Source organism: Ovis aries, chromosome 19 (assembly GCF_016772045.2).
Source record: "Ovis aries strain OAR_USU_Benz2616 breed Rambouillet chromosome 19, ARS-UI_Ramb_v3.0, whole genome shotgun sequence".
NCBI lineage: Eukaryota > Metazoa > Chordata > Mammalia > Artiodactyla > Bovidae > Ovis > Ovis aries.
This window is the reverse complement of record NC_056072.1, coordinates 42,778,230-42,800,184: the sequence shown is the minus strand read 5'-3', so window position 1 is coordinate 42,800,184 and position 21,955 is coordinate 42,778,230. Positions and strand designations below refer to the sequence as shown.

Below are 21,955 nucleotides of genomic sequence, written 5' to 3'. Positions count from 1 at the left end.
GATTTCTCTCTACCTGCCTTCCCTGTACTGTTTGTGTCCTCAGGCCCTTACCTAGCAGCCTTTTGTTGTTGGAAAAACAAAACTCAGAAGCGATTTCCTAGCCCATCCCAGGCATGCAGGCTCAGCCAACAGTCATTTCAGAATCAGCCCTGAGTTGCAGAGGAAAGGAACACAGAGCTCTGTGAACAAGCTCTGCATCTCGCTTGGCATGGCCACTGGCCACAGGTCAATGCTCTGTGCTCTGTTTACCAGGCCATTTCTAAGGGGGTGTGAACCTGAGGCCAGAAAAAGAACTTGGAGACATTGGGTAACAATTAGCAACAGCTAAAGCTTTATGTCTGCACCTTCAATGGCTTTAGTCCTTCAGACATTTCAGCACCTCTTGGCCATCAGGTTACCTCCTGTCTGCCCAGACTGCACCTCAGATTACAGACACACCAGGGTGATCTGGCGGGTTTAGTTTCAGACCTCTGCAGTCAAGTGCATATCGTGATAAAGCGAGTCACACGAACGTTTTGGTTCCCAAGTACATATGAAAGTTGTATTTACACCATACTGTAGTCTATTATTAACAGAAGCAGAAGATATTAACAAGAGGAGGCAAGAATACACAGAACTGTACAAAAAGATCTTCACAACCCAGATAATCAGGGTGTGAGCACTTACCTAAAGCCAGACATCCTGGAATTAGGAAGCATCACTGTGAACAAAGCTAGTGGAGGTGATGGAATTCCAGTTGAGCTGTTTCAAATCCTGAAACATGATGCTGTGAAAGTGCTGCACTCAATATGCCAGCAAATTTGGAAAACTCAGCAGTGGCCACAGGACTGGAAAAGGTCAGTTTTCATTCCAATCCCAAAGAAAGGAAATGCCAAAGAATGCTCAAACTATCGCACAACTGCACTCATCTCACACGCTAGTAAAGTAATGTTCAAAATTCTTCAAGCCAGGCTTCAACAGTACATGAACCGTGAACTTCCAGATGTTCCAGCTGGCTTTAGAAAAAGGCAGAGGAACCAGAGATCAAATTGCCAACATCCCTTGGATCATTGATAAAGCAAGAGTGTTCCAGAAAGACATCTATTTCAGCTTTATTGACTATGCCAAAGCCTTCGTCTGTGTGAATCACAATAAACTGTGGAAAATTCTGAAAGAGATGGGAATACCAGACCACCTGACCTGCCTCTTGAGAAATCTGTATGCAGGTCAGGAAGCAACAGTTAGAACTGGACATGGGCTCCCTCCCATGTGCGTGTACTCTCTCTCTCTCTTTCTCTCCCGCGTGCATGCTCTCTCTCTCTCTCTCTTCCTCTCCTGCATGCGTGTGCTCTTTCTCTCTCTCTCCCCCTCTCTCTCTTCCCTTCTCCCACGTGCTCCTCCACTCTCTTCTCTTCAAGTCTTTGGGTTGGCATGCCCTCACGCTTCAAGGATGGATTCTCCTGCTATCTTCTAAATAAAATAGAGCTGTAACACTGATTTGCCTAAGAGCTAAAACACAGTTTGTCCAAGACCTGACAGCTGCGACGCGCCAAGGACTTTAATGTCCGTCGCTCCAAATCTTTGTTGTGATGAGACAAAGAACCGAGGAACATACACTCACGTGACATCTATGGTGCCGTGACTCGGATGTAACCTGGCTGAAACAACCTCCACGCGGAAGAGGCCAGGCGCAGCAGGAGCCCAACTCAGCGAAGCTCCCGCGGTAGAGGCGGAACATGAAGAAAATCCAGCGCAGGGGAAGGCCCATCTTGCTGGAAACCAGGACAGCGAAAAACAAACTCGGCAGAAAGCTCACCGGGCCCAGCCTCAGATCCCAGAAGACCTCTGGTTAAGGTAAGAGGTCCTCGCTGGAGGGACATACCTAACGAAATCTTAATTCCTTTACAATCTCTTGTTTCTTGTTCCCTCAAAACTCCTGCGAACTGGTGGGCGGCAGGGGGCAAAATTGAGGGACTCTAGAGAGGCTACTCTTCAGCATGTCCCAAAGGCACTGTCTGCTGAGCCCCAGTAGCTGTTACACAAGCCAATGGGGGTTCTTCTGTCCTTTCTCTTCTCTGTGCCAAGGATCAGACCAATGAGATTGTGAGCACCAGTCAGATATTTAGCAAATTTTCCAGCGAGCTATGAAGGGGATTCCTTGGCACGTTTTTCCCACTGCTTTTTCCTCCTGTCCTTCAGCTCTCTCCCGGGACTCAAGCTCGGCCAAAACTAATGAAACTCAGGCCCTGATGTCTTATTGCAAAAAATTCATTGAAAGACAAAGCGAGGTGGATTTGTTAGGATCCAGAGAGAAGCCACTCTTCAGGGTGTGAACCATTGCCAAGGGCAAGGGCTGGGGCCACGGAATTAGGCCTGGCTAGGTTTTGTGAAGGGATGGAATTCATATGCTAATGAGTGGGAGGATCATCTTTACCACTGGGGAACCACCCACCTCTGGCTTATAGATTGGGGATTAAGTACTTGAATTTGACTTTTCAGCTTGGACCCAGTTGGTTTTCATTGGTTTACATTATCCCCTTGTGCTACGTCATTCTTTCAAAGGTTGTGCTCTTCCCCTTCCCTCCTGTTTCATGCTCTTTGCCTGAGCCCCATCCAGACCCACAAGGTTGCCTCTACAATCTTCTGGAGAGACAACCAGAAAATAGCTGGCCTTGGGAGGGAAATACTCTATAATATCCAACCCCCTAATCCTGCCCAGTACTGGTTACACTGGAGACCTTGGGGATGCCCAAACTCCAGTCCGGGTGTCCCAGGAGGTCATCACGCCTTGGCCTGCCTAGGGATCTGGTCCTCGAAAGGTTGTCACGCCTCGACCTGCCCAGGGACCCAATTCTCGGGAGGCCAGCGTGCCTCGACCTGCCTGGGGATTCGATCTCTAGGAGGCTGTCACGCCTCAGCCTGCCTGGGGATCTGCACCCTGACCCGGCGACGCCTGGCTCTCAGGTTGCAAAAGTACTAGGTAGGATGAGCTTACATCATATCTCTTTCCGTCCATGGTGGGCAAACTAGCAATGAGTTACAAACCCCTTAATTCTACCCAGCACTGGTCACACTGGAGATCTTGGGGATGCCCAACTCTAGTCTGGGGGTCCCAGGAGGTCATCATGCCTTGACCTGCCTAGGGATCAGGTCCTCGAAAGGTTGTCACGCCTCAACTTGCTCGGGGATCCGCTAGTTCCAGGGGTCCCAGGAGGTCATCAAGCCTTGACCTGCCCAGGGACCCAATTCTTAGGAGGCCATTGCACCTCGACCTGCCCGGGGATTCGATCTCTAGGAGGCTGTCACGCCTCAGCCTGCCTGGGGATCTGCACCCTGACCCGGTGACACCTGGCTCTCAGGTTGCAACAGTTCTGGGTGGGATAAGATTCAGAAAGACTCACCCCTAAGGAAGTCTACCTATGGAAACAAAAGGAAGCCTATTACTTGTGGGACTGTGCCCGGGTCTCAGCAATAACTCAGGAGCCCAATGACTCAGGAACCCCATTGCCTTTCTGGAAAGGCTAAAAGAGGCACTCCAAAAGTTTACCAATCTGGACTTAGACTCTTATGAGGGACAGGTGATTTTAAAGGACAAATTCCTGTCCCAATGTGCATCAGATATCAGAATTAAGTTACAACAGCTACAACAGCAGGACCCCGCTGCCTCTTTAGATGAGATGGTCCAGACAGCCACCAATACCTTTTATAACAGAGAACAGGAGAAGGAGGCCAAGGCGCAGGAGAAGGAGAGAAAGAAAGAGACAAGGCATGCCCAGATGCTGGCCGCCCTCCAGAGAAGCCCCATGGCAAACCCCGAGTCCTTGAAGGACAAGGCACGAGACAAATGCCTGATCTGTAGACAGGTGGGGCATTGGGCCAAAGAGTGTCCAAACCGTGACAAGTCTCCTAGAACGGCTTGCCACAAATGCCATCAACTGGGACATTGGGCGGCACTCTGCCTTCGGGACCCAAGAGCCTCAAGGTCAAGCGCCAAGCCTACCCTCACGATGGTTCAAGAGGACTGAAGCAGCCCACTCCAGCCAGCCCGCCTGTCACAGATAACCATCACGGGGCTGGAGCCAAGGGTGCAACTGGATGTGGCAGGTAGGTCCGAAAATTTCTTGGTTGACACAGGGGCTACCTACTCTGTCTTAATCTCCTACTCTGGAGCCTTCTCCTCCCAAACCTGTACCATTTTGGGTGCTACAGGAAAAGCAACTACTAAAAGATTCACCTGAGCACTTCTTTGTTGCTGGGATGGACAAATATTTTCCCACCAGTTTCTGGTGGTCCCTGAGTGTCCTACTCCCTTATTGAGAAAAGATATACTCACTAAACTGGGGACCACCCTTGTGATGGGAAGTTTTTCAGCCCCTAGAGCTCTACAGCTCCTGGTTACTACTGAGCAACCCTTTACATCTTCAATAGAGAGGGACCAAAAACCATGGGAAGACAACATTAACCCCCAGGTGTGGGACCAGGGGATTCCTGGACAAGCCTACCAAGCCGAACCGGTCATCATTGTCCTCCGAGATCCCACTCGGTTTCCTAACCGGAAACAATACCCTCTCAAAAGAGAGGCTCGGGAGGGACTACAGCCTTTAATAAATAAATTCCTTGTTGTGGGCTATTGGTCCCCACCAGTTCACCATGTAACACCCCAATCAGTAAAGAAAAAAGATGGAACCTGGTGAATGGTTCAAGATCTCCGGATCATAAATGAATCTGTAGTCCCCCTCCATCCCACAGCACCCAATCCCTATGTAATCTTGGGAGAAATCCCACCCAGTGCCACGTGGTTTACAGTCTTGGATCTCAAAGATGCATTTTTTTGCACACCACTGGCTAAAGAATCCCCGTATCTTTTTGCCTTTGAGTGGGAGGCCCCAGGAGAAAAACGCCAACAGATGACTTGGACAGTATTACCTCAGGGGTTCAGAGATAGCCCCCACCTGTTTGGGCAGGCCCTTAGCTGGGATCTCCTAGATCTGGACCTGGGACCTAATGGGAAAATATTACAATACGTAGATGACCTACTAATCTGCTCTTCAGATGAGAAAAGTGCCCAACAACACGCAGTTCAGGTTCTAAACTTCTTGGCAGAAAGGGGATATAAAGTCTCCCATGCTAAGGCACAGATGGTCGAGACAAAGGTCACTTACCTGGGAGTTCAGATTACCCACGGGTCCAGGAGGCTGTCCTCTGATCTGGTACAAGAAATCCTCCAGTTGCCCTCCCCCATGACTCGAAAACAATTGTGAGCTTTCCTGGGACTAACTGGATATTGTAGAATCTGGATACCCAACTATGGTCTAATTGCCCAGCCCTTATATGAAAGCTTAAAGGGACGAGATGATTCGATCCCACTGATGTGGGAACTCCTCAAAAGAAGGCAGAGGCTACACTAAAACAGGCCCTAACTCAGGCACCTGCCTTGAGGTTGCCAGACCCAGAAAAAGCATTCCAACTTTATGTTCATGAAAGAGAGGGAATAGCTTTGGGAGTGTTAACTCAAAGGTTGGGATCTGAGCCCCAGCCTGTAGCTTACTTATCCAAAAAGCTCGATCCAACTACCTGAGGCTGGCCCCCCTGCCTTTGAAATCTTGCAGCTATTGCAATCATGATAGAAGATGCTTTAAAACTCTCCTTTGGGGGCAAACTAACTATTTTTACCAGCCACCAAGTAAAACAACTTCTAAATGGGAGAGGCCATTTATGGATGTCTGATCAAAGAATCCTCAGATATCAAGTAATGCTGATGGAAAATCCAGGCCTCACTATATCCCCTTGTGAGGTTCTTAACCCAGCCACCCTCCTGCCTACCCCCGAGGGCTCTCTTCCCTTTCACTCTTGTCTAGAAACCTTGGACCACTGGACAAAACCCCGAGAGGGATTGTCAGAAGATCCTCTGACCAATCCTGAGGAAATCTGGTACACTGATGGAAGCAGCTTTGTCTTGGATGGAAAAAGAAGAGCCGGGTATGCAGTAGTCTCCAATTTTGAGACCATAGAGGCTAAGCCTCTGCCACCAGGTACTTCAGCCCAATTTGCCAGAAACTCCTTCCTATACTGAAGGTGAGACTCTTAAAGCTAAGAGCAAGGGCTTTCAAGAAGATCATATGGGGTGGCTCCAAAAGGAGGGACTCCTTTTTCTGCCTGGGAACCTCCAATGGAAGTTGGTTAACTCCTTACATGCCACTACTCATTTAGGAGAAAAGGCCCTCCAAAGATTACTAGAAAGGTCCTTCAGAGGAACAGGCTTCCAAACAACTATAAGACAGGTGGTCTCCTCTTGTCCCACTTGCCAATTAAACAACCTCCAAGGAGCTCGAAGACCCCAGCTGGCCCAGCCCATCCAACAATGTGGGACCTACCCAGGAGGACTGGCAGATGGACTTCACCCAGATGCCAGCTTCTCAAGGATATAAATACATATTAGTCATGATAGATACATTCACAGGATGGACTGAAGGCTTTCCCACCCAGACTGAGAAGGCTGAGGCGGTGGTAAAAAAAACTGCTTCATGAAATCATTCCAAGATTTAGTCTGCCCAGGTCATCACAAAGTGACAATGGGACATCATTTACTTCCAAGGTCACCCAAGGGGTCTCGAAAGCATTGGGCATCACTTATTATCTCCATTGTGCCTGGAGGCCTCAATCTTCAGGAAAAGTAGAAAGAGCCAATCAATTCTTAAAATCAGCTATAAAAAAGATAACCCAGGAGACCTCCCTGGGGTGGAAGGAGGCTTTACCGATAGCTCTCCTCTGCCCCCGCGTTGCCCCTAAGGAACAGCTTGGTATTAGTCCTTATGAGATGCTATATGGGAGACCTTTGCTTATGTCAATGACCTCTTCCTAGATCCAGAGGCTCAGACCCTCCAGTCTTATACCATGGCCATTGGGCAATTCCAACAGGATATATGCTTGTGGGGTATAAACCAGGACCCAAAAGATTCTAAGGACTCACCACTATATGCTCCAGGGAGTCAAGCCCTAATTAAAGTCTGGAAAGATGGGTCCCCAAAAGCTCAACTCCAGCCCACATGGAAGGGCCCCTACCCTGTAATACTTTCTACCCCCGCAGCAGTCAAGGTACCAGGACATGACACCTGGATTCACTACTCACAAGTCAAGCCAGGGAAGAAGACAGAAGAGGACACTCAATACACCTGTGAGCCCCTGGGAGATCTCAGATACCTATTCAGGACTACCAATGAGTGCCATTCTAATGAACACCCCCAAAATCTAGTTTCTGGGGATAAGATTTCTCAGGATAGCTCTAAACAGCCAACACAGCTTGACAGAGATTGTACTCCAAAACAGACAGGAGATAGATTTTCTGATCCCTGAACAAGGAGGGACTTGAGCCATCCTGGCGATGTGAATTTAAAATGGACTAATGCCCCTACTAGTCCTTGTTACGCTGTATTGATGATGCTTATGATTATTCCATGAACTGTCAATTGTCTAACCCGTTTTGTCTCTGCCCAGGTCAACAAGCTACAACATGCAGCGCCAGTTCAACAGAGATATAAAACTACAGCCGACCATGGAAAATATCACACCCTTAGATGGACACTGCTGTAAGGACGCTGAGGCTTGAGACTAGCAAGAGGGGGAGGCCCAATACCCCTTGCCGCCCCAGTTCAGCAGGAATTAGCCAGAAAGACCTCGACGCCCCTATTCCCAAAGAATTGGGCCTCCTATCTCTTGAGGGGGGAATGTTAGGTAGGTAGAATAGGGAAACGGAGTCCAAAATGGCAGTGGCTAAAAAAACAAGAAAAGTCAAAGGAGGGTCCGAGGACCAGAGTGAAGACTTCAGGTAGAAAGAACAGCTCTCCTGGCTAAGCCCAATTTGCATAGGGCAGAACCAGGTGGAGGCAAAAACATATAAAAGGAGGAGCCAACCTGCTCTCTCTCTCTCTCCCGCGTGCGTGTGCTCTCTCTCTCTCTTTCTCTCCCACGTGCGCGCGTGCGCTCTCTCTCTCTCCCTCCCTCTCCTGCATGCGTGCGCTCTTTCTCTCTCTCTCCCCCTCTCCCACGTGCTCCTCCACTCTCTTCTCTCCAAGTCTTTGGGTTGGCATGCCCTCACGCTTCAAGGATGAATTCTTCTGCTATCTTCTAAATACAATAGAGCTGTAACACTGAAAAAAAAAAAAAAAAAAAAGAACTGGACATGGAACGACAGACTGGTTCCAAATCAGGAAAGGAGTACGTCAAGACTGTATATTGTCACCCTGCTTATTTAACTTATATGCAGAGTACATCATAAGAAATTCTGGGCTGGATGAAGCACAGCTGGAATCAAGATTGCTGGGAGAAATATCAATAACCTCAGATATGCAGATGACACCACCCTTAAGACAGAAAGTGAAGAAGAACTAAAGAGCCTCTTGATGAAAGTGAAAGAGGAGTGTGAAAAAGTTGGCTTAAAACTCAACATTCAGAAAACAAAGATCATGGCATCTGGTCCCATCACTTCATGGGAAATAGATGGGGAAACAGTGGAAACAGTGTCAGACTTTATTTTGGGGGGCTCCAAAGTCACTGGAGATGGTGACTGCAGCCATGAAATTAAAAGACGCTTACTCCTTGGAAGGAAAGTTGACCAACCTAGACAGCTTATTAAAAAGCAGAGACATTACTTTACCAACAAAGGTCCATCTAGTCAAAGCTATGGTTTTTCCAGTGGTCATGTATGGATGTGAGAGTTGGCAGTAGAGTGGCCCGTTTCTGAGGTCAGGCCCCCTGAGTTTGTATGCCAGCTCCACACTGTGTGACCTCAGATAAATTGCTTAACTCCTCTGAGCCTGTTTCCTCATCTGTAAAATTGGAAAGAAGGCTAATAGACCCTAATTCATAGGATTGTGAAGATGAAACAGAACAGGACATAAAGCATATGAAGATTAGTTTTTGTTTTAGAAGAAATATTGTTTTCTTATATCTTCCAAACTGCCTGGTTGACCTTGCCCATCCACCTGTAGACTCTTGGGGAAACAATGAAAACAGTGACAGACTTTATTTTTGGGGGGGTCTTCAAAATCACTGCCGATGGAGACTACAGCCATGAAATTAAAAGACGCTTGCTCCTTGGAAGAAAAGTTATGACCAACCTAGACAGCATATTAAAAAGCAGAGACATTACTTTGCCAACAATGGTCCATCTAGTCAAACCTATGGTTTTCCAGTAGTCATGTATGGATGTAAGAGTTGGTCTGTAAAGAAAGTTGAGCGCCAAAGTATTGATGCTTTTGAACTGTGGTGTTGGAGAAGACTCTTGAGAGTCCCTTGGACTGCAAGGAGATCCAACCAGTCCATCCTAAAGGAGATCAGTCCTGAATATTTATTGGAAGGACTGATGTTGAAGCTGAAACTCCAAAACTTTGGCCACCTGATGCGAAGAACTGACTCATTTGAAAAGACCCTGATGCTGGGAAAGATTGAAGGTAGGAGGAGAAGGGGATGACAGAGGATGAGATGGCTGGATGGCATCACCGACTCAATGGACATGAGTTTGGGTAAACTCCAGGAGTTGGTGATGGACAGGGAGGCCTGGCGTGCTGCAGCCCATGGGGTCGCAAAGAGTCGGACACGACGGAGCCACTAAACTGAACTGAACTGTAGTCTATTATGTGTGCAGTGGCATCATGTGTAAAAAATAGTGCATATATCCTAATTAAAAATATTCTTTGGTAAAAAATGCTAACTATCATCTGAAATCCTTTTGTAGTAGTAACATCAAAGATCACTGATCACAGATCTCCACAATAAATACGATAATAGTACAAATGTTTGAAATATTGCAAGAATTAATGAAATGTGACACATGAAGTGAACAAATGCTGTTTGAAAACTGGCACTGAGAGTTGTACTTGACACAGGATTGCCGCAAACCTTCAGTTTGTAAAAAATGCAATATCTGCAAAGTGCAATAAAGCAAAACATAATAAAATGAAGCATTCTTATACTGCTTAAATTCCAGACCCTCAGTTTCTACAAAGCAGGGCAATGCCATTCAGATACAGCTGGCAGAAGAAATGGCCAACACATGGCATACAAGCTTCTCTTGGCTGTCCTGTGCCCATAGCAGACATCAACAATCAATCACAGTCTTCACCTCAGTACCTTTTCAACCTAGCACTCTAGGCAGAAGCAATCCACTCCTACTCTTATCTTACAGGTTTCCCAGAGTAGAAAATAGCAGACACTTGGCGTTGTAGGACATACTCCTCGTGTTCTCTCACAAGATCCTGTGACACCCCACCTGAGGGTTTCTCTTGGGCCACCTTAGGGCAGGGTGAGAAAGTCAGGGTGTCCATGACCCCGGAACAGTCCTCAGGTAGTAGGGTTGAGACTGTGAGGGTAATATCCTAGCTTTCTCATGCCTAGACAGGTGACTGAATTATGTACTCTGAAAATTCATAAGAAGTACTAACCACTTGCAGTACCTCAGAATATGGCCTTATTTGGAAATGGGTTGCTGGTCAGTAGGGTGGGCCCCAAGCTATCATGACTGGGATCCTTCTACAAAGGGGATATTTGGACAAAGAGACACACACACACAGAGGGTGTCACAGGAAGACAGGGGCCACCCTGCCACAGACCACAGAACTACCAGAAGTTAGTAGGGAGGCTCCCTCCTTCCCCTTAGCACCTTCTGAGGGAATACGGCCTGCTGACACCTTGACCTCAGGCTTCCGGCCCAGGTCGGGAGACCACGGATTTCTGCGGTGTAAGCCGCTCAGCCTGTGTACTTGGTTATGCAGCCTGCCCGAGTGGACTGGTACAGCGGGTCGGCCCTGAGGTGTGCCCACTCTGTCGCCCAGACCCTGCTGGGACACCGGGGCTCAGTCACCCACAGCATCAACAACACCCTCTATGCCCCCCGCCCCCAGTACCACCTGGTGTCACGTTCCACATAAGCTACATTCCCTAGGCTCTACCTCAGAGGAAACTGACTGAAAACAGCATGAAACTGACCTGCCTTCCCTCCCCTTGGGTTTTCCAGTCCTGGGCTCCCCGACTTCCCACAGCCCCACCCTTCTCCCCACTTCTGACCAAGTGGTCTCTCCAAGAACTCGCCTGGCCTGTGGGTGGCATAGGGAGGGTCTCTGCTTCTCCTTCTGGCCTGCTAGGCCTCCCCACCTGCCTGGGAAACTCCCTCACCTTCATGTGACCACTGCCTGGGGGTGACACCTTGTGTGATCCCAGCCCCAGGATGGGGAGCCCCCATCCAGCCACCACCTCCTCTTCCCAGGAGACATGACATTTCTTCTTCATAACCCCAGTCCCCAGGGATTCTCCTCCTGGCACCTCTATTAGGAGACATTGACCAGACGGTTTTCTGGGTGATCTCTTGAGCAAGACTTGTTTGAGCTAATAATAAAAATAATATGTTATAAATAAAATAATACAAATAGCTACAATTTATTGAGTCCTTAGGAGAAGGTAATGGCACCCCACTCCAGTACTCTTGCCTGGAAAATCCCACGGATAGAGGAGGCTGGAAGGCTGCAGTCTATGGGGTCGCTGAGGGTTGGACATGACTGAGCGACTTCACTTTCATTTTTCACTTTCATGCATTGGAGAAGGAACTGGCAACCCACTCCAGTGTTCTTGCCTGGAGAATCCCAGGGACGAGGGAGCCTGGTGGGCTGCTGTCTATGGGGTCACACAGAGTTGGACACGATTGAAGTGACTTAGCAGCAGCAGCAGCAGCAGCAGCACTGAGTGCTTAGCATGCACGTGGAATCAGGGGGAGAATTTTCCACACCTATCTTACCAAATCGCCATAGCAACCCTAGCAGTTGGATACACTATTGTCTCCACCTCTTACAGGAGGAAGTTGAGGCTTGAGGAGGGTGAGGGTCATGCTCATGGTCTCCAGCTGTGGCTGCAGTGCTGAGATTCACTCCGTCGGCGGCAAATAGCAGAAGGTGAAAATGCCGGGCATGGCAACCCAAGACTGACCTGCACTCACTGCGTCCCAACAAGGAAGGGCAATGGGTGAGAGGGAGTTTGAGTGTGTGGAATAAGACCTGACGCGTGAAAAAGTAGGTGTCCGAATTCAAACGATGAGCATTCTCTGGGATAGATCACATCTTGGGTCACAAATCAAGCCCTGAGAAAGTTAAGAAAACTGAAATCATATCAAACACCTTTTCCTGCCACAAAGGATGGTTCTACATACTAAGTACAGTAAGTCAAACAGAGAAAAAAAAACATCATATATCATTCAGATGTGGACTCTAATTAAAACAAAGAAGAAACTAGCAAACTTACGTCTACCAAAGGGAAAACACTGCTGGGGAGGGGGCAGGTAGATAAATCAGGAGCTTGGAATGAACATACGCACACTACTGTATATAAGACAGTAACCAACAAGGGCCTACTATATAGCACAGGGAAAAGTGAGTGAAGTCGCTCAGTTGTGTCCGACCCTGCGACCCCATGGACTGTAGCTCACTAGGCTCCTCCGTCCATGGGATTCTCCAGGCAAGAGTACTGGAGTGGGGTGCCATTGCCTTCTCCAGGGGATCTTCCCGATCCAGGGATTGAACTCGGATCTCCCGCATTGCAGGCAGACGCTTTAACCTCTGAGCCACTGGGGAAGAGTTTAGCACAGGGAACTCTACTTAATATTCTGTGATAACCTATGTGAGAAAAGAGTCTACAAAAGAATGAACACATGTATACATGTAACTGAATCATGCTGCTGTGCACCCGAACTTAAGGCAACATGCTAAATCATGGTAATCCAGTAAAATAAAAATGTAAAGGAAGTTTTCTTCTAAAAATAAAAAAGACTAAGGTAGAGAGACATGAAGAGAATGCAAAAGAGGCAGAGACACGGAGGCTGAAAGTGACAGAGACATGTGAGCTCACTGGGGTTGACCTGCACAAGCACACACATGCACACACACAAACACCCGCCCCGCCCATCAGTCAGGGTGTGGCTGAGTCCCTCCTGGAAGGAGGATGATGCGTGTGGCTCCACCCAGACCCGGGCCCCCTACCCTGGGTTTCCAGTCGCCCCTCAAGGCTGTCGTGAACGCTGGACTGTGGTGGCTCAGGCCTGCGTGAAGTCATCACAGTAACCAGAGGCAGCCTCTCATTCTCTAAATGGTCCTTCTTGTAAACTCCCGGTATTTATAGGCAATTATTGATCATGTCACCAATACAGAGGGAGATAAACAGCCAATAAATCCATAGGCAATAAGGCTGGTGGCTGGAACAATTTGTTCCAGTGACATTTATTTCAGAGGGAAATAAACCCATTACTTCCATTATGTCCTGTTTTCATGTTATTTATTGGTTTTAACAGTCTTCTCCAGCTGTGGCCAATGGTAGGATTGCTGGGCCATGCAGGGCCATATAGCTGGAGATGCAAAAGATGTGAGGAGATGCAGACGGGTATGTCTGCCACTGTGTGAGGAGATGCTGCGGAGAATGAAGCCACGTGGAGGAAAGGATCCGAGATAGAGACAGAGCCCTGGGGATGTCATCTGAGCCCTAGGTCAAGCCTTGCTTGAAGTCAGAGTTATGTCTGGATTTTTCCATTACGTGAGCCAGTATAGGTCCTTTGTTGGGGTGGTTTGAATTAGCTTTTGTCATTTGTACCTGTAAGAGCATTACCTGACACAAAGATTTTCCCATTTCAAACAACAGCCACATTTATGAGCAAGACTCAAATTCCCATCTGACCCCATCCCTCCTGAGGTTCGAATGCCTCAGCCCCTGCAGAGGCCTAACAATTCAGGCCAACACTTGGCTTTTCCTCTGTGTTCTACCGATGGCTTTCCTACCAGAAGCCAGATTATTCCTGACATTCTCACAGAATGTTCCTCTAACACACAACCCACCGCGTGTGCAGAATGACCCGAGTCCCTGGCACTGCGCCTGCTCCCGCCTCTCTCTCACCCTCCTGTTGACTCCAGCCCCACCCCCGGGCCTCTGGTCCCGCAGTTTCTCCACCAGGGCTGCCCTCGCCTCTCCTGGGGGGCCTGTGCTTTGTGGAGTGCTGCCTCCTTTGTGGGGCATCCCTGCTGTGGCCTGCGTGGCTCTCTCCTCAGGGTGTGTGTGTGAGGACGGATGTGGGCACAGGGCAGCAGAATGCGTGGACCCTGGATCTGGACGGCCCAGACGGAGAGCCTCCCTCTACCGTTCAAGCCCTGCCACCTTGGCCAGGTCACCTCACCTTATTGCTCAGCGCTGCATCTGTAAAATGGAGATGAGACCTACCATGAAATGCTATTATATTGAAATGAGATAATAATCCATCTAAAGCCCTTTGCACCATTCCAGGCACACAATGAACTCTCCATACGAGTTGCCTCGGATGTCACTATTGCTAATATTGATCATGTAGAACCTGTATGCATCTCTCTCGTACTGTTCCCCTTCTCCTTGCCCTCAGTCATCCATCTACTATTTAATCTGATAGACTATGAGCTCCTGAGATAATGTCTAATCATTTCTAAATGCCTAGCACTGCACAGGGCAGCTGAGGCAGTGCTCAGCTCTGACACGGTTCCATCCTGTATTCTGCAGCTACCAGGGGCAGGCATCCCGCCAGGCTCCTCTGTCCATGGAATTCTCCAGGCAGGAATACTGGAGTGGGTAGCCACTCCCTTCTCCAGGGAATCTTCCCGAACCAGGAATCGACCCCGGATCTCCTGCATTGCAGGCGGACTCTTCACCATCTGAGCCACCAGGGAAGCCCCGATAGCCACTTTATAGTCTTTTTCAGAGGTTGTACCAGTCAAACTGCCAAGGAAGTTAGGAGTGTCCTCGTTTTTCCGAGATAAGGAGGCTCAGACGGCCGAGGCTTCTCTGAGAAGGAGCAGCTGCCCAGCCCAAGGATGTGCCGGTGATTCACAGCTTCAAGTGCCCCCCACCCTGGGAAAGGCCCGTTGGCTCTGCAGACTTTCCAGTTCCTACTGGAACGGAGGAGCTGTGCCTGTGTGTACACGTGGAGTGGAGCTCAGGAAGAGATATGCAAACAGCGACCAAAGACAGCAAACCCAGAGGCAGCTGCTTCTCCTGGGTGAGACTGGCACGTCTGATATCGGCTGGCCTGGCATGACTTCAGGCGGGCAGGGGCCAGCCTGTGTGGGGGCTGGCAGATGCACTGAAGCAGACAGATGGACAGACTGGAGCAAACACTGGGAAAACACTCCTCACAGCTGTGCTCAGCCTGGGTGTGACCACCTCACTGACCTCACCCCTCACCACCAGCTCCTGCCCTCTCCTTTACCCACTCCACCCTCCTTCTCTTAGATCCCACAGGGTGCCAAACACTCCCCTCCCCTCCACTCCTACCCTGAAAGCACTGGTTTGCACATTTCACCTCAGAGAGGTCTGCTCTGACTTCTGAGCTATCTCCTGCATGGCACATGTCAAACCTGTATTGCAACGATTATCCATGCAAGTTCTCTCTGACTTTCTGGCTAGAACCATATGCCTTTTGCTCTCATGTCTGGTTAGTCATTACATCCTTGTACCTGACATGCAGAAGGTGCTCAATTAATGCCTGTTGAGGGACGCATCTGGATGGATACTCCTGCACCATCTCTCTTCCAGCCATGGACTCAGGATGCACCAATGAGGCTGCAGAGTGGGGGTGGGGAGCACCCATTTTGTAGCCACACTGCCCTAGAGAGCAGTTTAATCTCTCAGCACCTTGGTTCCTCATCCGAAAAGTGGGAGTAGTACTGATGCCTTCCTCAGAGAGGGGATATGAAGAGTAAAAGTGTTGTTACCTAGACAGTACTTAGCACAGAGCCTGGCTAAGTACATAGTAGGTGCTTATTTTATGCTTTAGTGATTATCATTATTATTATTATCTCTAGACAATGAGAACTACAGGGAAAAACGGGAGATCCAGAAACTATCACTCCCATTTTACAGATGAGAAAATTGAGGCTTAGTGAAAGGAAGGGACTAGGTTGACATTACACAGCTAGAAAATCTCTCAAGACCATATACTTTGTTGCACCTTTTCAAGTAATCATCTTCAGAGATGGGGCAAAGAACAACACTCCTTCCTTCTTCGCTCATTCTTAAAGTATCTGTGTGGCTCAGAGTTGATGGTCAAATGTATCTTCTGAAGGAACAGATGAGTGCATGCATGAATAAACAAGGGGTCCCTGTGGTTAAGGAACAAGAGCCCTGGCTTGCATGTCCCCCATCTCCTTGTGCCCAGAGGTAACTAACCAATCATGGCATACCTTTGCACTGAGCCTGAGTCTAACTTCAGAATCCGCATCACAGTCCACTGTCCATGCATCAGACTTGGCCCCTCAGATGAAATCTGCTGCCTTCCTGAGTCTGATCTCAGAAGTCTGACTGTGCAGTTTCCTTCTTCCTCTCCTTTCATGCCTCTCGCTCAGGCTCTTTCATTCCTCATTTTCTACCTACCCTGCTTCCATGTTTCTTTCTCGCAGTAATGCGGACCCAGCCCTTTCCATTTTGGTGGAAACATACCTGAGGGCTCGCGGCTCCCTCTTCCCTGCTTCAGTGCACAAGGTGAGATGCCTGGCTGGAGCCTTGGGTCCCTGACTCTGCCAACCACCGCCTTGGATCAGCCTGAAGGGGTTTGGGGTCTCTGTGGGGGGTCCTCTAGATGCGGCCAGTCCAGAGGGAGGGCAGAGTGACTCAGAGGCACCTCGGGTGGCCAGCTCCTCCTGGCCCTGCCCAGGCTCTGCCCTCTTTTGAAGAGGCCTGCCATAAATGTTCCCTGCCCTGTTAAACAATCTCACCAGGAAAGAGGAAGTTAATCTCAGGGCTCAGTAGGAAGAAAAGAGTCTAAAATCTTGTCTTGTTGAGGAGCCACCTAGACTACTGGCTTGGCTGGGCTGTCGCTGTGAGTATCTATTCCACGGAGGAGATTTGGGTGGTGATTTGGGAAACTTAATCAGGAATGAAATACTGCAATCACTTACTGAAAAAGTGAAACAAAACACAAAAAGACAATTTCTAACAAACAAAAGTCCAGGACCAGGTGGCTCCACAGGAGAATTCTATTAAGCATTTAGAGATGAGGTAACACCTATCCTTCTCAAACGCTTTCAAAAAATTGCAGAAGAAGGAAGGAAGGAAAACTCCCAAACTCATTCCATGAGGCCACCATCACCCTGATACCAAAACCTGACAAAGATATCACAAAAAAAGAAAATTACAGGCCAATATCACTGATGAACACAGATGCAAAAATCGTCAACAAAATACTCAGTTCAGTTCAGTTCAGTTCAGTCGCTCAGTCGTGTCCGACTCTTTGCAACCCCATGAATTGTAGCACGCCAGGCCTCCCTATCCATCACCAACTCCTAGAGTTCACTCACACTCATGTCCATTGAGTCCGTGATACCATCCAGCCATCTCATCCTCTGTCGTCCCCTTCTCCTCCTGCCCCCAATCCCTCCAAGCATCAGAGTCTTTTCCAATGAGTCAACTCTTCGCATGAGGTGGCCAAAGTACTGGAGTTTCAGCTTTAGCATCATTCCTTCCAAAGAACACCCAGGGTTGATCTCCTTCAGAATGGACTGGTTGGATCTCCTTGCAGTCCAAGGGATTCTCAAGAGTCTTCTCCAACATCATAGTTCAAAAGCCTCAATTCTTCGGTGCTCAGCTTTCTTCACAGTCCAACTCTCACATCCATATGTGACCACAGGAAAAACCATAGCCTTGACTACACAGACCTTAGTCGGCAAAGTAATGTCTCTGCTTTTGAATATACTGTCTAGGTTGGTCATAACTTTTCTTCCAAGGAGTAAGTGTCTTTTAATTTCATGGCTGCAATCACCATCTGCAGTGATTTTGGAGCCCAAAAAAATAAAGTCTGACACTGTTTCTACTGTTTCCCCATCTATTTCCCATGAAGTGATGGGACCAGATGCCACGATCTTCGTTTTCTGAATGTTGAGCTTTAAGCCAACTTTTTCGTTCTCCTCTTTCACTTTCATCAAGAGGCTTTTTAGCTCCTTTTCACTTTCTGCCATAAGGGTGGTGTCATCTGCATATCTGAGGTTATTGATATTTCTCCTGGCAATCTTGATTCCAGCTTGTGTTTCTTCCAGTCCAGCGTTTCTCATAATGTACTCTGCATATAAGTTAAATAAGCAGGGTGACAATATACAGCCTTGACGGACTCCTTTTCCTATTTGGAACCAATCTGTTGTTCCATGTCTAGTTCTAACTGTTGCTTCCTGACCTGCATACAGATTTCTCAAGAGGCAGGTTAGGTGGTCTGGTATTCCCATCTCTTTCAGAATTTTCCACAGTTTATTGCGATCCACACAGTCAAAGGCTTTGGCATAGTCAATAAAGCAGAAATAGATGTTTTTCTGGAACGCTGTTGCTTTTACCATGATCCAGCGGATGTTGGCAATTTGATCTCTGGTTCCTCTACCTTTTCTAAAACCAGCTTGAACATCAGGGAGTTCACGGTTCAGTATTGCTGAAGCCTGGCTTGGAGAATTTTGAGCATTACTTTACTAGCAACAAAATACTAGCAAACTGAATCCAGCAATACATGAATCACATACCATGATCAACTGGAATTTATTCCAGGCATGCAAGGATTCTTCAATATACACAAATCAATCAATGTGATATACCATGTTAACAAACTGAAGAATAAAAAACATATGATCATCTCAATAGATGCAGGAAAAGTTTTTGACAAAGTTCAGCATCAATTTATGATAAAAACCTCCCCAGGAGGTGAGCATACAGGGGGCCTATCTCAACATAATAAAGGCTATATATGAGAAACCCGCAGCAGACAGTATCCTCAATAGGGAAACCTGAAGGCATTTCCTCTAATATCAGGATAAGATAAGTGTCTACTCTTGCCACCATCATTCAACACAGTTTTGGAAGTCTTAGCCATGGCAGTGAGAGGGGAAAAAAAGATAAAAGAAAAGAATCCAAATAGGAAAAGAAGTAAAGCTGTCAAGGTTTGCAGATGACATAATACTGTACATAGAAAATCCCGAAGATGCCACCAGAAAGCTACTAGAGCTCATCAATGAATTTAGTAAAGTCACACAGAAATCTCTCGCATTCCTATACACTAATAATGAAAGATCAGAAAGAGAAATGGAGGAAACAATCTAATCTACCATTGCAACAAAAAGAAAATAAAGGTACATTGACAGAGAAATGGATTAAAAAAAGATGTGGTATATATATACAATGGAATATCACTCAATATACAATGGAATATACAATATACAATATACAATGGAATATCACTCAGACATAAAAAATTTTGACCAGAATAATGCCACTTGCCGCAACATGGATGGACCCAGAGATTGTCATCCCGAGTGAAGTCAGTGAGACAAAGAGAAACATCATATTACTCACATGTGGAATCTAATTTAAAAATCATACAAATGAACATATTTACAAAACAGACATAGATTTACAGATATTGAGAGCAAACTTACGATTACCAGAGGGGAAATGTGCGGTGGTGGGGGCTTAGAATGTACACAGACACACACACACACACACACACACAAAACTATATACAAGATAGATAACCAGTAAGACCTACTGTATAGCACAGGGAATTCTACTGAATACTCTGTGATAACCTATATAGAAAAGAACCTGAAAAAGAATGAATGTATGTATAACTGAGTCACTTTACTGTACATCTGAGCCTAAGACAACACTGTAAATCAACTATTCTCCAATAAAATTAAAATTAAAAAAAAAAACAAACCCACAAGAGGACAACATTCTTCCAAACAAACCACCCCATGCTGACAATGTCCTCAGTGGGGATGGCAGAGTGCGTCAGCGATGGTGTTTGCACCAGCTGCGGATGGGGGCTGAAGAGCAACCTGAGAGAAGGTGAACCTGGGGGAGGGGACACAGCCAGACAGTGGGCGGGGGAAGGGGGCAAAGAAGAAGGGGTCAAAGACAACCTTAAGACAGTTAGCGCAGATGATGGAAGAGGGATCCCCTCGATTGCAAGCGAGGAAAATGGGGAGAGGAAGCAGTCTGGGGAAAAGATTCTGGATTTGGTTCAGGGCATATCAAGTTAGAAGTTAAAGCTGGTGAAACAAGGAAACCAGAATTGAAAGAGACACATGTACCCCAAATGTTCATTGCAGCACTCTTTACAATAGCCGGGACAAGGAAGCAACCTAGATGTCCATCAGCAGACGAATGGATAAAAAAGCTGTGGAACATATACACAATGGAATATTACACAGTGAAAAGCAGAGACATTACTTTGCCAACAAAGGTCCATCTAGTCAAGGCTATGGTTTTTCCTGTGGTCATGTATGGATGTGAGAGTTGGACCGTTAAGAAAGCTGAGCGCCGAAGAATTGATGCTTTTGAACTGTGGTGTTGGAGAAGACTCTTGAGAGTCCCTTGGACTGCAAGCAGATTCAACCAGTCCATTCTAAAGGAGATCAGCCCTGGGTGTTCTTTTGGAAGGAATGATGCTAAAGCTGAAACTCCAGTACTTTGGCCACCTCATGCGAAGAGTTGACTCATTGGAAAAGACTCTGATGCTGGGAGGGATTGGGAGCAGGAGGAAAAGGGGATGACAGAGGATGAGATGGCTGGATGGCATCACCGACTCGATGGACGTGAGTGTGAGTGAACTCTAGGAGTTGGTGATGGACAGGGAGGCCTGGCGTGCTGCGATTTATGGGGTTGCAAAGAGTCGGACACAACTGAACGACTGAACTGAACTGAAAAAGAATGCATTTAAATCAGTTCTAATGAGGTGAATGAAACTGGAGTGTATTATGCAGAGAAAAGTAAGTCAGAAAGAAAAATACCAATACAGTATATTAATGCATATATATATGGAATTTAGAAAGATGGTAACGATGACCTTATATGCGAGACAGCAAAAGAAACACAGATGTAAAGAACAGTCTGTTGGACTCTGTGAGAGAAGGCGAGAGTGTGATGATTTGAGAGAATAGCACTGAAACATGAATAGTATCATATGTGAAACAGATCGCCAGTCCAGGTTCGATGCAAGAGACAGGGTGTCAGGGCTGGTGCACTGGGATGACCCTGAGGGATGGGATGGGGAGGGAGGTGGGAGGGAGGGTCAGGATGGGGAACACATGTCCACCCATGGCTGATTCATGTCAATGTATGGCAGAAACCACCACAATATTGTAAAGTAATTAGCCTCCAATTAAAAAAAAAAAGCTGGTGAAAGAAGGAGGGAGGAGGGCAGAGGAGCCAGCCCCTGGCCGGACGCCAGCACTGCAGGGGGTGTTGCCTCTGCCCCACTTTTGACTCAAGGTACACTGAGAGGGACTCAGTGTCCCCACTCCCGCTCCAGCACCCCAGGCTCTCTGCTTAGGCGGAGTCCTTCCCCAGGAGGCATCCCTGGGGCCTCCTCACTTGTTTGCTGCCAGGGGATCCTGTTATGCTGCTGTTGCTCCGACGTGTCTTGATTCTTTGCGACCCCACGGATGTAGCCCACCAGGCTTCTGTGTCCATGGGATTCTCCAGGCAGGAGTACTGGAGTGGGTTGCCATGCCTGTCTACCCTGACTGCTCCAAAAACGATGTACAGCCTTCTTGACAGGAATATCTGGGGCCATAGGTCAAATAGCTGCTCCAAAGGAAAAGGCGAGTGAGTGCCCAGGAAGTGGTGTGAGGGGAGAGCAGGGCGAGTCCCTCCGGGTGGAGTGACTCTCTCTCTGCCGCCCCACCCGGCTGGTGTTCTGGCTGCCCAGCTGGTCCCCAGGAGGCAGGAGGTGAAGTGGGGCCCCTGCAGCACATCCCTGGGGCAGGCCATGCTTTTCTGAGCTCTGACTGGTTTGCTGTCTGGCCGTGGGCCTGCTCCTCCCTTCTCTCCTCTCCTCCCCCGTGCCTGGTCAGTTTTGCGGACGATGAGTGCCTTCTCATTTAGACCTGACCTCCAGTGTCACCTCCTCAGGGAAGCCGTCTGTCCCTGCTTCACAGAGTGAAAAAGCAGG

At 47.8% G+C, this 21,955-nt stretch overlaps 1 protein-coding gene and 1 long non-coding RNA gene across 6 annotated transcripts in view; one reads left to right on the top strand and one right to left on the bottom strand.

Annotated features, from left to right (window-relative positions):
* The window catches only part of FAM3D (FAM3 metabolism regulating signaling molecule D), an 81,549-nt gene that overhangs the window by 33,611 nt on the left and 25,983 nt on the right, over positions 1-21,955 (bottom strand). For 2 of the 5 annotated variants that reach the window (XM_012099781.5, XM_012099784.4), the window contains exon 1: positions 16,468-16,640. The exons of 2 other annotated variants lie outside the window; for them this stretch is intronic. The gene's annotated coding sequence lies outside the window, so the exon portion shown is untranslated. Of the gene's footprint in view, positions 1-15,485; positions 15,592-16,467; positions 16,641-21,955 lie in introns of those variants that run through there. One more of the 5 variants, XM_042236007.1, reaches the window with a different exon arrangement.
* Positions 4,563-9,688, top strand: LOC132658182 (uncharacterized). Its single transcript, XR_009597427.1, has 2 exons — positions 4,563-6,011; positions 7,067-9,688. It is a non-coding gene; the product is annotated as an uncharacterized LOC132658182 (long non-coding RNA).